General features: G+C 53.3%; 1 protein-coding gene across 1 annotated transcript in view; it reads right to left on the bottom strand.

Moving 5' to 3' along the window:
* Window positions 1-12,231, bottom strand: part of LOC140394326 (otoancorin-like) — a 104,942-nt gene that overhangs the window by 23,050 nt on the left and 69,661 nt on the right. The window lies entirely within an intron of this gene.

The raw sequence follows: 12,231 nt of genomic DNA, 5'->3' as shown, positions 1-12,231 counted from the left end.
ATCGCCCTTGCTGGGCGAGATCCAGATGTGATGCCTCGTTAGATCTCCGAGGCGTTAAGGTAATGCTTGAGCGGAGTCGGGGAGAGGGTGGGCTGGCGCTGCCAAATTTTAGTAACTATCACTGGGCGGCTAATATAGCCACAATCAGGAAGTGGGTGGTGGGGGAGGGGTCGGCATGGGAGCGTATGGAGGCGGCTTCATGCAAGGGCACCAATTTGGGGGCATTGGTAACTGCGCCTCTGCCGTTCCCGCCGGCAAGGTACTCCACCAGCCCCGTGCTGGTGGCAGCCCTGAGAGTCTGGCTCTATGGAGGAGAAATGTAGGAGCAAAGGGAGCATCGGTCTGGTCCCCAATCTGTAATAATCACCGGTTTGCTCCGGGATGTATGGATGGAGGGTTCCGGATATGGCGGAGAGCAGGGATTGAGAGGATGGGGGATATGTTTATAGAGGGGAGATTTCCGAGTATGAGGGTGCTGGAGGAGATGTTTGAGTTGGCGAGGGGAAACAAATTCAGGTATCTGCAGGTGCGGGACTTCCTACGTAAACAGGTGTCAACCTTCCCGCTCCTACCGCTAAGGGTGATTCAGGACAGGGTAGTTTCCAGAGGGTGGATAGGAGAAGGGAGCGTCTCGGACATTTACAAGGAACTTATGGAGTCAGAGGAGACACAGACCGAGGAGCTGAAGCGCAAGTGGGAGGAGGAGCTGGGAGGAGAGATATAGGATGGTCTATGGGCGGACACATGGAGTAGAGTCAACGCGTCCGGAACATGTGCCAGGCTCAGCCTGATACAATTTAAGGTCGTTGACCGGGCTCACCTGACAGTGGCCCGGATGAGCAGATTCTTTGGGGTGGAAGACAGGTGTGCAAAATGTGCGGGAGGACCAGTGAACCATGTCCAAATGTTCTGGGCATGTCCGAAGCTTAGGGGATTTTGTCGGGGGTTTGCAGACGTCATGTCCACGGTGTTAAAAACAAGGGTGGGGCTGAGTCCAGAGGTGGTGATTTTCAGGGTGTTGGAAGATCCGGGAATCCAGGAGGAGAAAGAGGCAGGCGTTCTGGTCTTTGCTTCCCTGGTAGCCCGGAGACAAATACTATTAGCTTGGAGGAACTCAAAGCCCCCAAAGTCAGAGGCCTGGCTGTCGGACATGGCTAGCTTTCTATGTTTGGAGAATGATTTGTTATGTTCTAGGTGTAACATAAGCGGCTTCCTTGTGGTGCACTTGACAAAGGAAAGTTCAGACATGGAGATAACTTCAACACGTTTATTAAACTATTTACACTTATATTACTCGGTTTCGACACTACTGCTAATCCTACTATAGCTACCCAGACTGACTAACCAGTTGCTGCAATCCACGTGGTGGGAATGAAATTGAATCAACCCTGTGTCTCTACTCACTGACTGTCTCCACTGGAAAGAGGCAGATCATGTGTGTTGTAAGGTTTTCGGGCAATTCGGCCCTTTTTGGACTGCCCAAGGATAAAACCCAGAGACTGTAAACTGGACACTTTTCAGCCAAGGGAACGTAACAAAACTTCCCAGCAGGCTTGGTCCGCTGAGCTGAGTAGGGGCATAGGTATTTACAAACCCCCCCAGGAGCTACAAGGAAGAAGGAGCCAGACAACTAGATGAGATTAAAACACAGACAAAGGGGCATGGTAATGCTGTAAGGGGCCTGCCTGCAAGCAGGACAATGGGATGGTCATAGCCCCATGCAGATGTAAATGACTTGGCCTCCACCAGAGCAGAATCCAATTAACACCCCATCAACCTAGCAAGGTGAGAATAGCAGCCATCTCCGGAGCAGCTGGAAGACTTTGAAAATCTTCACAAGAGAGCTTAACCTTGTTATCCCAAAAAGCAGACTGTCTGGGCTCAGTATATTGCGCTGGAAAAGCCCCTTGAAGATAAACGGTAGAAAAAAACCAAGTTGGAGGCGGACCTGGGGGAGGTACTCCAATCCTGACAGAAGCCACCGGCAGGAACTCACTGGGTGGAGGGGGCGGAGTCGGCGCCAAATTCAAATCGCGGCAGGTCTGCCTGGCTGGAAGGAGCGGACCTGCGAGGAGAACCCGGAAGCGAACAGCTCTGACCGGCTCAAAGGGGGCGGGACCAGCGGGAACTTTAAACTTGGACCGATACAACGCAAAGGGGGAGGAAAACCCGGAAGTCGACAGCTCTGACCGGCTCAAAGGGGGCGGGACCAGCGGGAACTTTAAACCTTACCAATTCAATGCAAAAGGGGCTGGCCGAACACAGGAAAAGGCCAGGTAAAACGGATATAAAAGGGGCTGTGTTTCGATTGAGGGTCTCTTGGCTTGACCTCTCCACCTTTGACTTGACCTCCTGCAGCCTGTGACTGTAAGTACCCTGCAGCAGCTTGCGAAACTCCCTTGACCTTGATAGTGGTTGAGGCTTTGGGGAAGGGGACTTGATTTGTGTTCTGTGTCATTGCTAAAACTGTGTAACAATAAGATTTAACGTTGTGTCCGTTATAGTACTTTCTGAATAGACTTAGTTTGTGTTAGAGTTTAAGATTTTATTATAATTTCTTCTGTTTGATGATTTTGACCTGGGTTTTGCAATAAACCTTGATTTGCTGATAATTGGAGTCGTTTAAATTCTTCAATCTCTCACCAGCGATCTCTGACCAAGTCATTGTTAAGATATTTCTCACCTTAATTCCGGGTTCGAGAATCTAGGGTCATCTTGAACGATTCACTCAGGACAGGCTGCTGGTTAGGTAATAAACAGCAGTGTCCTATTCTCTCTCTTGGGAAAGCTACTCCAGCGAAGTAGGAACCGGGTGGGTGTTGCACCACCGGCAAGAGAGAGAATCACCTGGGCATTGGTGGGGGTCTGGATATCTGTGTGATATAAGCCTCAGGCTTCCGGTTAGGGATAAACGGCAGGCTTGATTCAGTGCTCTCTCCCGTGGAGGTGTCCCAGTGCGGCATCCCCTGGCCTCTGAAGTTCCAGTGCCAGCTGGAGAGAGACACACACAGATACTCAAACCCCAGATATCGGCCCAGTAGTGGAGTAGCAGAGATGGCACCCTCTACAGTGTGGTGTCCTTTATATATGGGTTGGTGTAATGCCCTCCTGTGGTTGTGTCACCTCTGTGTGTATCGTGAATGTCCATTGGTCGTGTCCTATCTAACTGATCTACTGATTGAGTGTGTGTGTGTGATGTTTCTGGTGCTCCCTCTAGTGTCCAGCTAGCCTACATGTATTTACATTGATTCACATCACCACAGAGAAAATCAGGTTCGCCTTGAGAGGGTAACTGTTAGGGTTCGCCCGGAGGTGGCAACCGTTCGTCAACTTCTTCGCGGAAAATTAATCGTCAGGAGACGGGGGGGGGGGGGGGGGGGGGTTTAGTTTAGCTTAGAGTATGGAGTTAATAAAAGTGGGACCTGTAAGGGAGGGAGACGCCTTTTGCACTATGTTTATAGTTTCATGTACATTGTTTATTGTGTTGTTGTTGATCTCCGAGGCGTTCTGAGCATCACAAATCTCATGAGAAGCCTCTCGAGAGATTTAATGGCCTCATCGCATTACCAAGGTGGGTGCAATGAGGCTGTTCCATCACACCCAAGATGTTAAACATTTCAGAATGTTTTACATAGAACGTATGGAACATTTTCCCCATCTGGAGAGCCACCTCTCATCCAAGGCCGACATCGATGCTGAGATCCAACAGCGTATCCAATCTGTGAGTGCCACCTTCGGACTCCTAAGTTTGAGAGTCTTCAACGACCATGACATCTGTGTTGATACCAAGATCGTAGTGTAAAAAGCAGTCATCCTCCCAACTCTTTTAATAAATTTAGAATACCCAAATCTTTTTTTCCAATTAAGGGGCATTTTAGCGTGGCCAATCCACCTAGTCTGCACAGCTTTGGGTTGTGGGGGTGAGAGGCACGCAAACACGGGGAGAATGTGCAAACTTCACATGGACAGTGGCTCAGGTCCGGGACCGAACCAGGGTCCTCAGCGCCATGAGGCAGCAGTGCTAACCACTGCGCCACCGTGCTGCCCCTATTGTCCCAACTCGTCTATCTGGCTCATATACTTGTACTACATACAAGTGCCACGTCAAGGCCCTGGAGAGGTACCATCAACACTGTCTGAGACAGATTCTCCGCATCACCTGGGAGGATAGGTGTACTCACACCAGCTTCCTTGAAGGAGCCAAGAGCACCAGCATCAAGGCCATGATCATCCGAAACCAACTCCACTGGGCCGGCCATTTGCTTAGGATGCCAGAGTCGCGACTGCCAAAGCAAATCTTCACCAAGCTCAAGGATAGTTCCTGAACAAGAGGAGGACAAAGGGAAGTGCTTCAGAGACACACTGAAGCTTTACCTCAAGAAATGCAACATAGACATCAATGTTGGAATATCCTTGATCAGAAGAGACCTACTTGGAGGAACCTTCTGATTGAAGGGACACAATTTTTCGAGAATGTCCGACGGCAAGAGGAAGTCCAGAAAAGGGGCCAGAGAAAGGAGTACCGGTGACCTCAAGTCCAAGGAACAATCCCACCTCCAGGAAACACCAGAGGTTGGAGATGCGACTCTAGGATCGGACTCATCCGTTATGCAAGGGCCCACAGAACCCGTGACAGTGACACAGAATTTCTTAGGTGGACAATCATGGTCATTAGCAAGTGATCACCCAAGAAAGAGGTTAGAACATGTGGCACACTCGCCTCTTTGACCAGTAAGTTGAACATTCGAGTCCCATTCCAGAACTTGAGCGCAGAAATCTAGCCTGACACTCCGCTCCAGCAACGAGAGTGCTGATGTGGCGACTAGGGGCTTTTCACAGTAACTTCATTTGAAGCCTACTTGTGACAATAAGCGATTTTCATTTCATTTCATTTCAATGCCAGAAGTGCTATCTTATGGATGAGATGTTAAAATCTGCCCTCTCAGGAGGATATAAAAGATCCAATGACACTATTTCAAAGACAAAGAGTTGTCCTTGGTGTCTTCGGGCCAATATCTATCCCTCAACCAACATCACGAAAAACAGATGAACTGGACATCAACTGGTGGCACAGTGGTTAGCACTGCTGCATCACAGCTCCAGGGTCCTGGGTGACTGTGTGGAGTTTGCACTTTCCCCCAGTGTCTGCGTGAGTTTTCTCCGGGTGCTCCGTTTCCTCCCCCAGTTCAAAGATGTGCAGGTTAGGTGGATTGGCCGTGCTAAATTGCCCCTTTGTGTCCAAAAGGTTAGGTGGGGTTACTGGGTTACGGGGATAGGGCAGTGGCGTGGGTTTAAGTAGGGTGCTCTTTCCAAGGGCCAGTGCAGACTCGATGGGCCGAATGGCCTCCTTCGGCATGTAAATTCTATGATTCATCACGTTGCTGTCTGTGGGAGTTTCCTGTGTGCAAATTGGCTGTGATGTTTCCTACCTTGCAACAGTGACTATGCTTCAACAAAAAAAAAAGCTTTGGGAGCCTGATCGTCATGGAAGGTGCTATATAAATGCAAGTCTTTTTTTTCTTTGAACAAACACCAACATGGACTTGTTGGACCTAATGGCCTACTTTGAATGTGTTTTAAAGAATTCCTGATAAGTGAACTGAAAATGCTGGACTCACAACATGAACTTATTTTCTCTTGCCACAGATGCTGCCAGACCAGCTGCGTTTGTCCAGCATTTTCAGTTGTTATTTCAGATTTCCAGCATCCACAATATTTGGCTTTTACCTGGTAATTGAACATTGTTTGAAAAGAAGCAGAAAACAAACCCAATCATTGTCAAATCCCAGATTTCTAGCTCTGGGACTGGTGAATGGGACAGATAGAGAGCACTCCCCAGGGTCCAGGAGGCTGCGCAGTCAGCTCACTTAAAGGTCAACAATTTATATGTAAATGCTCCCCATGAATCATGCAGCTTTGCAGGATTCAGGTGTGTGTGTGGGGTTGCCAATCCCACCAGTGACGGAAACTGACACCAGCAACAGGCTTGAAACTGAAACTAACCCACGTCAGTTCTGCTGTAATCAGCATCAGGTAGTGGCTACATTCAACATTAAGGCGTTGGTTGATGAGGTTTCCTTTGCAACCGGTAGCAAAAAAATGGAATGCGGGGGATAAAAATGAATCAGCCAATAAACTTTCTCCAGGAAATAGCCGTGGGTGCCATCTGAAAGGGACCTGGGCTGGGATTTTGTCAGTCCCATGGGGTACTTGCCCACCGCGGTAGTGGAACCAGCAGGAATGCCCCGTCAGTTCCATGGAGGAGACTGGAAGGCTGGTCTGGGGCCTCTTCCACAATTAAGTGGGTCTGGCCACCATGGTACCCATCGTGATGGGCTGCATTAAATCCAGTCCCAGGGAATCTCAATGCTCGATGGCAATGGGCCCAGCAGAGCTGGAAATCATGTCTGAACATTGCTGGGTCAGATTCCTTCACCATGCTCAGTTCTGGTCACTGAGACACAAGGGATGATATTCAAACATCCCTTGTGTCTCAAAATCGCAAAGTTAATTCCCAGGATTCTTTGTTTTTCATAAATTTAGGGTACCCAATTATTTTTTTTTTCCAATCAAGGGGCAATTTAACGTGGCCAATCCACCTAACCTGCACATCTTTGGATTGTGGGGGTGAAACCCTCGCAGACATGGGGAGAATGTGCAAACTCCACGCGGACAGTGACCCAGGGCCGGGATTCGAACCCGGGTCCTCAGCGCCGCAGTCCCAGTGCTATCCACTGCACCACATGCCGCCCACCATCCCCAGGATTCTTAAAATACAGCCAGGAAGTTTTCCTTGAATTGGTTATTGTTCAAATAAAGAACAAGAGGGCTGCGAGGCTGTGAATTCACTTCATAATTGGTGATTATGACAACATAGAACATACAGTGCAGAAGGAGGCCATTCGGCCCATCGAGTCTGCACTGACCCACTTAAGCCCTCACTTCCACCCTATCCTCGTAACCCAATAACCCCTCCTAACATTTTTGGGCACTAAGGGCAATTTAGCATGGCCAATCCACCTAACCTGCACATCTTTGGACTGTGGGAGGAAACCGGAGCACCCGGAGGAAACCCACGCAGACAGGGGAGAATGTGCAGACTACGCACAGACAGTGACCCAACGGGGAATCGAACCTGTGACCCTGGCGCTGTGAAGCCACAGTGCTATCCACTTGTGCTACTGTGCTGCCCAATACATTTCAGAATGTAACAGATAATTTGCTGAAGGTAAGGGGAATCCAGGGTTTTGGTAGCAGGGTGACAAGGTGATGATCTCTCGTGCAAATATTAAGAGGCAGGTGGCCATAGGGGGATGGTGGTGGTGGGGTTCCAGAGCAATGAGATGGGGTTGGGGATGGTCCACAGCTGGAGGGGGGTGGGAGATGGGGGTGTAAAGGTGGAGAGGCAGGGAGTGGGGGGGGTACAGTCCAGAGCTGAGAGAGAGTGCTGAGGATGGGAGGAGGGCGGGGTTTTAATATCCATTTCAGAACAAACTGCATCCTGGCAGCTTGTAGCCCGGGACACAGGACTCAGATACAGAACAATCCAGGAGTGATGGTTGGTCACCCTGAAGGGCGGCTTTATGGAGATCAACACCAATGTTGGGCAGAATGGCTTGAATTTTTACATTGCAATTTAAAAAAAAATTACACATGTTAAATATCTGCGGTCCTCTTGTTCGGGTGATCCAAAAGCTCTGGCCCCCATCACATTTACACATCCAAAGGTTATCCAATTCCGCCCACTCCTCTCACATGGCTCCACAATCCTACACACCATTCCTCCCTTTTTTCATGTCCATCAAGGATTTGGGGCTAAAGCAGACGTGATAAAAGCTGGATATCATAGAATTTACAGTGCAGAAGGAGGCCATTCGGCCCATCAAGTCTGCGCCGGCTCTTGGAAAGAGCACCCTACCCAAGGTCAACACCGCCACCCTATCCCCATAACCCAGTAACCCCACCCAACACTAAGGGCAATTTTGGACACTAAGGGCAATTTATCATGGCCAATCCACCTAACCTGCACATCTTTGGACTGTGGGAGGAAACCGGAGCACCCGGAGGAAACCCACGCACACACGGGGAGGATGTGCGGAGGATGTGCAGACTCCGCACAGACAGTGACCCAAGCTGGAATCGAACCTGGGACCCTGGAGCTGTGAAGCAATTGTGCTATCCACAAGGCTACCGTGCTGCCCTATATCTGGAGAGAAGGAATGAAATAAGGATCTCAGGACCTTATCTTACAAGCCCCAGCATTGCATTCTAAATCTCTCCAACTCCAGGGTTATTGCAAATGCTCCTGGGTCCACTCTCGCACCGCCTCTCAATGTTCCTGGGCCCACTCTCGCACCGCCTCTCAATGTTCCTCGGCCCACTCCCACTGCCTCTCAATGTTCCTGGGCCCACTCCCACACTGCCTCTCAATCCTCCTGGGCCGAATCTCACACTGCCCCTCAATCCTCCTGGGCCCACTCTCGCACTGCCTCTCAATCCTCCTGGGCCCACTCTCACAACTGCCTCTCGATCCTCCTGGGCCCACTCCCACACCGCCTCTCAATGTTCCTGGGCCCACACTCGCACTGCCTCTCAATCCTCCTGGGCCCACTCTCACACCGCCTCTCAATCCTCCTGGGCTCACTCTCACACTGCCTCTCAATCCTCCTGGGCCGAATCTCACACCGCCTCTCAATGTTCCTGGGCCCACTCTCGCACTGCCTCTCAATCCTCCTGGGCCCACACTCGCACTGCCTCTCAATCCTCCTGGGCCCACTCTCACACTGCCTCTCAATGCTCCTGGGCCCACTCTCTCACCGCCTCTCAATGTTCCTCGGCCCACTCCCACACTGCCTCTCAATGTTCCTGGGCCCACTCTCGCACTGCCTCTCAGTCCTCCTGGGCCGAATCTCACACTGTCCCTCAATCCTCCTGGGCCCACTCCCACACCGCCTCTCAATGTTCCTGGGCCCACTCTCGCACTGCCTCTCAATCCTCCTGGGCCCACTCACACACCGCCTCTCAATGTTCCTGGGCCCACTCTCGCATTGCCTCTCAATTCTCCTGGGCCCACTCCCACACCGCCTCTCAATCCTCCTGGGCCCACTCTCGCACTGCCTCTCAATGTTCCTGGGCCCACTCTCGCACTGCCTCTCAATCCTCCTGGGTCCACTCTCGCAACTGCCTCTCAATGTTCCTGGGCCCACTCCCACACTGCCTCTCGATGCTCCTCGGCCCACTCACACTGCCTCTCAATCCACCTGGGCCCACTCTCGCACTGCCCCTCAATCCTCCTGGGCAGAATCTCACACTGCCTCTCAATCCACCTGGGCCCACTTTCGCACTGCCTCTCAATGCTCCTTGGCCCACTCCCACACCGCCTCTCAATACTCCTGGGACCACTCCCACACACCCCTCAATGCCCTTGGGCCCACTCCCACACCGCCTCTCAATGCTCTTGGGCCCACTCTCACACCGCCTCTCAATGTTCCTGGGCCCACTCCCACACAGCCTCTCAATGCTCTTGGGCTCACTCTCACACCACCTCTCAATGTTCCTGGGCCCACTCCCACACAGCCTCTCAATGTTCCTGGGCCCACTCTAGCACCGCCTCTCAATGTTCCTGGGCCCACTCTCACACCGCCTCTCAATGCTCCTGGGTCCACTCTCACACTGCCTCTCAATGCTCCTGGGCCCACTCTCACACCGCCTCTCAATCCTCCTGGGCCCACTCTCACACTGCCTCTCAGTGTTCCTGGGCCCACTCCCACACCCGCCTCTCAATGTTCCTGGGCCCACTCTCGCACTGCCTCTCAATGCTCCTGGGCCCACTCTCACACCGCCTCTCAATCCTCCTGGGTCCACTCTCGCAACTGCCTCTCAATGTTCCTGGGCCCACTCCCACACTGCCTCTCGATGCTCCTCGGCCCACTCACACTGCCTCTCAATCCACCTGGGCCCACTCTCGCACTGCCCCTCAATCCTCCTGGGCAGAATCTCACACTGCCTCTCAATCCACCTGGGCCCACTTTCGCACTGCCTCTCAATGCTCCTTGGCCCACTCCCACACCGCCTCTCAATACTCCTGGGCCCACTCCCACACACCCCTCAATGCCCTTGGGCCCACTCCCACACCGCCTCTCAATGCTCTTGGGCCCACTCTCACACCGCCTCTCAATGTTCCTGGGCCCACTCCCACACAGCCTCTCAATGTTCCTGGGCCCACTCTAGCACCGCCTCTCAATGTTCCTGGGCCCACTCTCACACCGCCTCTCAATGTTCCTGGGCCCACTCTCGCACTGCCTCTCAATGTTCCTGGGCCCACTCTCACACCGCCTCTCAATGCTCCTGGGCCCACTCTCACACCGCCTCTCAATCCTCCTGGGCCCACTCTCACACCGCCTCTCAATGTTCCTGGGCCCACTTCCACACCGCCTCTCAATGTTCCTGGGCCCACTCTCACACCGCCTCTCAATGCTCCTGGGCCCACTCTCACACTGCCTCTCAATCCTCCTGGGCCCACTCTCACACTGCCTCTCAATGTTCCTGGGCCCACTCTCACACCGCCACTCAATATTCCTGGGTCCACTCTCACACTGCCTCTAAATGCTCCTCGGCCCTCTTTCACACTGCCTCTCAATGCTCTTGGGCCCACTCCCACACCGCCTCTCAATGCTCTTGGGCCCACTCCCACACCGCCTCTCAATCCTCCTGGGCCCACTCTCGCACTGCCTCTCTGCTCCTGGGCCCACTCTCGCACTGCCTCTCAATCCTCCTGGGCCCACTCTCGCACCGCCCATCAATGTTCCTGGGCCCACTCCCACACTGCCTCTAAATCCTCCTGGGCCCACTCTCGCACTGCCTCTAAATCCTCCTGGGCCCACTCTCGCACTGCCTCTCAATCCTCCTGGGCCTACTTTCACACTGCCTCTAGTCCCCCCCTCCTTTTTAAAAAAAGGATCGAATTGTTATGAACTGGAATGTGCAGCCTGAATGACGGCGGAATCAATCCATCTGGGCACACTCCCACACCGCCTCTCAATGCTCTTGGGCCCACTCTCACACTGCCTCTCAATGTTCCTGGGCCCACTCCCACACTGCCTCTCAATCCACCTGGGCCCACTCCCACAACGCCTCTCAATGCTCTTGGGCCCACGCGCGCACTGCCTCTCAATGCTCTTGGGCCCACTCTCGCACTGCCTCTCAATCCTCCTGGGCCCACTCTCGCACTGCCTCTCAATCCTCCTGGGCCCACTCCCACACCGCCTCTCAATCCTCCTGGGCCCACTCTCGCACTGCCTCTCAATGTTCCTGGGCCCACTCTCGCACTGCCTCTCAATCCTCCTGGGTCCACTCTCGCAACTGCCTCTCAATGCTCCTGGGCCCACTCCCACACTGCCTCTCGATGCTCCTCGGCCCACTCACACTGCCTCTCAATCCACCTGGGCCCACTCTCGCACTGCCTCTCAATCCTCCTGGGCCCACTCTCGCACTGCCTCTCAATCCTCCTGGGCCCATTCTCGCACCGCCCCTCAATGTTCCTGGGCCCACTCCCACACCGCCTCTAAATCCTCCTGGGCCCGCTCTCGCACTGCCTCTCAATCCTCCTGGGCCCACTCTCGCACTGCCTCTCAATCCTCCTGGGCCTACTTTCACACTGCCTCTAGTCCCCCCCTCCTTTTTAAAAAAAGGATCGAATTGTTATGAACTGGAATGTGCAGCCTGAATGACGGCGGAATCAATCCATCTGGGCACACTCCCACACCGCCTCTCAATGCTCTTGGGCCCACTCTCACACTGCCTCTCAATGTTCCTGGGCCCACTCCCACACTGCCTCTCAATCCACCTGGGCCCACTCCCACAACGCCTCTCAATGCTCTTGGGCCCACGCGCGCACTGCCTCTCAATGCTCTTGGGCCCACTCTCGCACTGCCTCTCAATCCTCCTGGGCCCACTCTCGCACTGCCTCTCAATCCTCCTGGGCCCACTCCCACACCGCCTCTCAATCCTCCTGGGCCCACTCTCGCACTGCCTCTCAATGTTCCTGGGCCCACTCTCGCACTGCCTCTCAATCCTCCTGGGTCCACTCTCGCAACTGCCTCTCAATGCTCCTGGGCCCACTCCCACACTGCCTCTCGATGCTCCTCGGCCCACTCACACTGCCTCTCAATCCACCTGGGCCCACTCTCGCACTGCCTCTCAATCCTCCTGGGCCCACTCTCGCACTGCCTC

This window comes from Scyliorhinus torazame, chromosome 17, assembly GCF_047496885.1.
Source record: "Scyliorhinus torazame isolate Kashiwa2021f chromosome 17, sScyTor2.1, whole genome shotgun sequence".
Taxonomy (NCBI): Eukaryota; Metazoa; Chordata; class Chondrichthyes; order Carcharhiniformes; family Scyliorhinidae; genus Scyliorhinus; species Scyliorhinus torazame.
The sequence above is the reverse complement of the archived record's forward strand: the minus strand, read 5'-3'. Positions and strand labels throughout refer to the sequence as shown.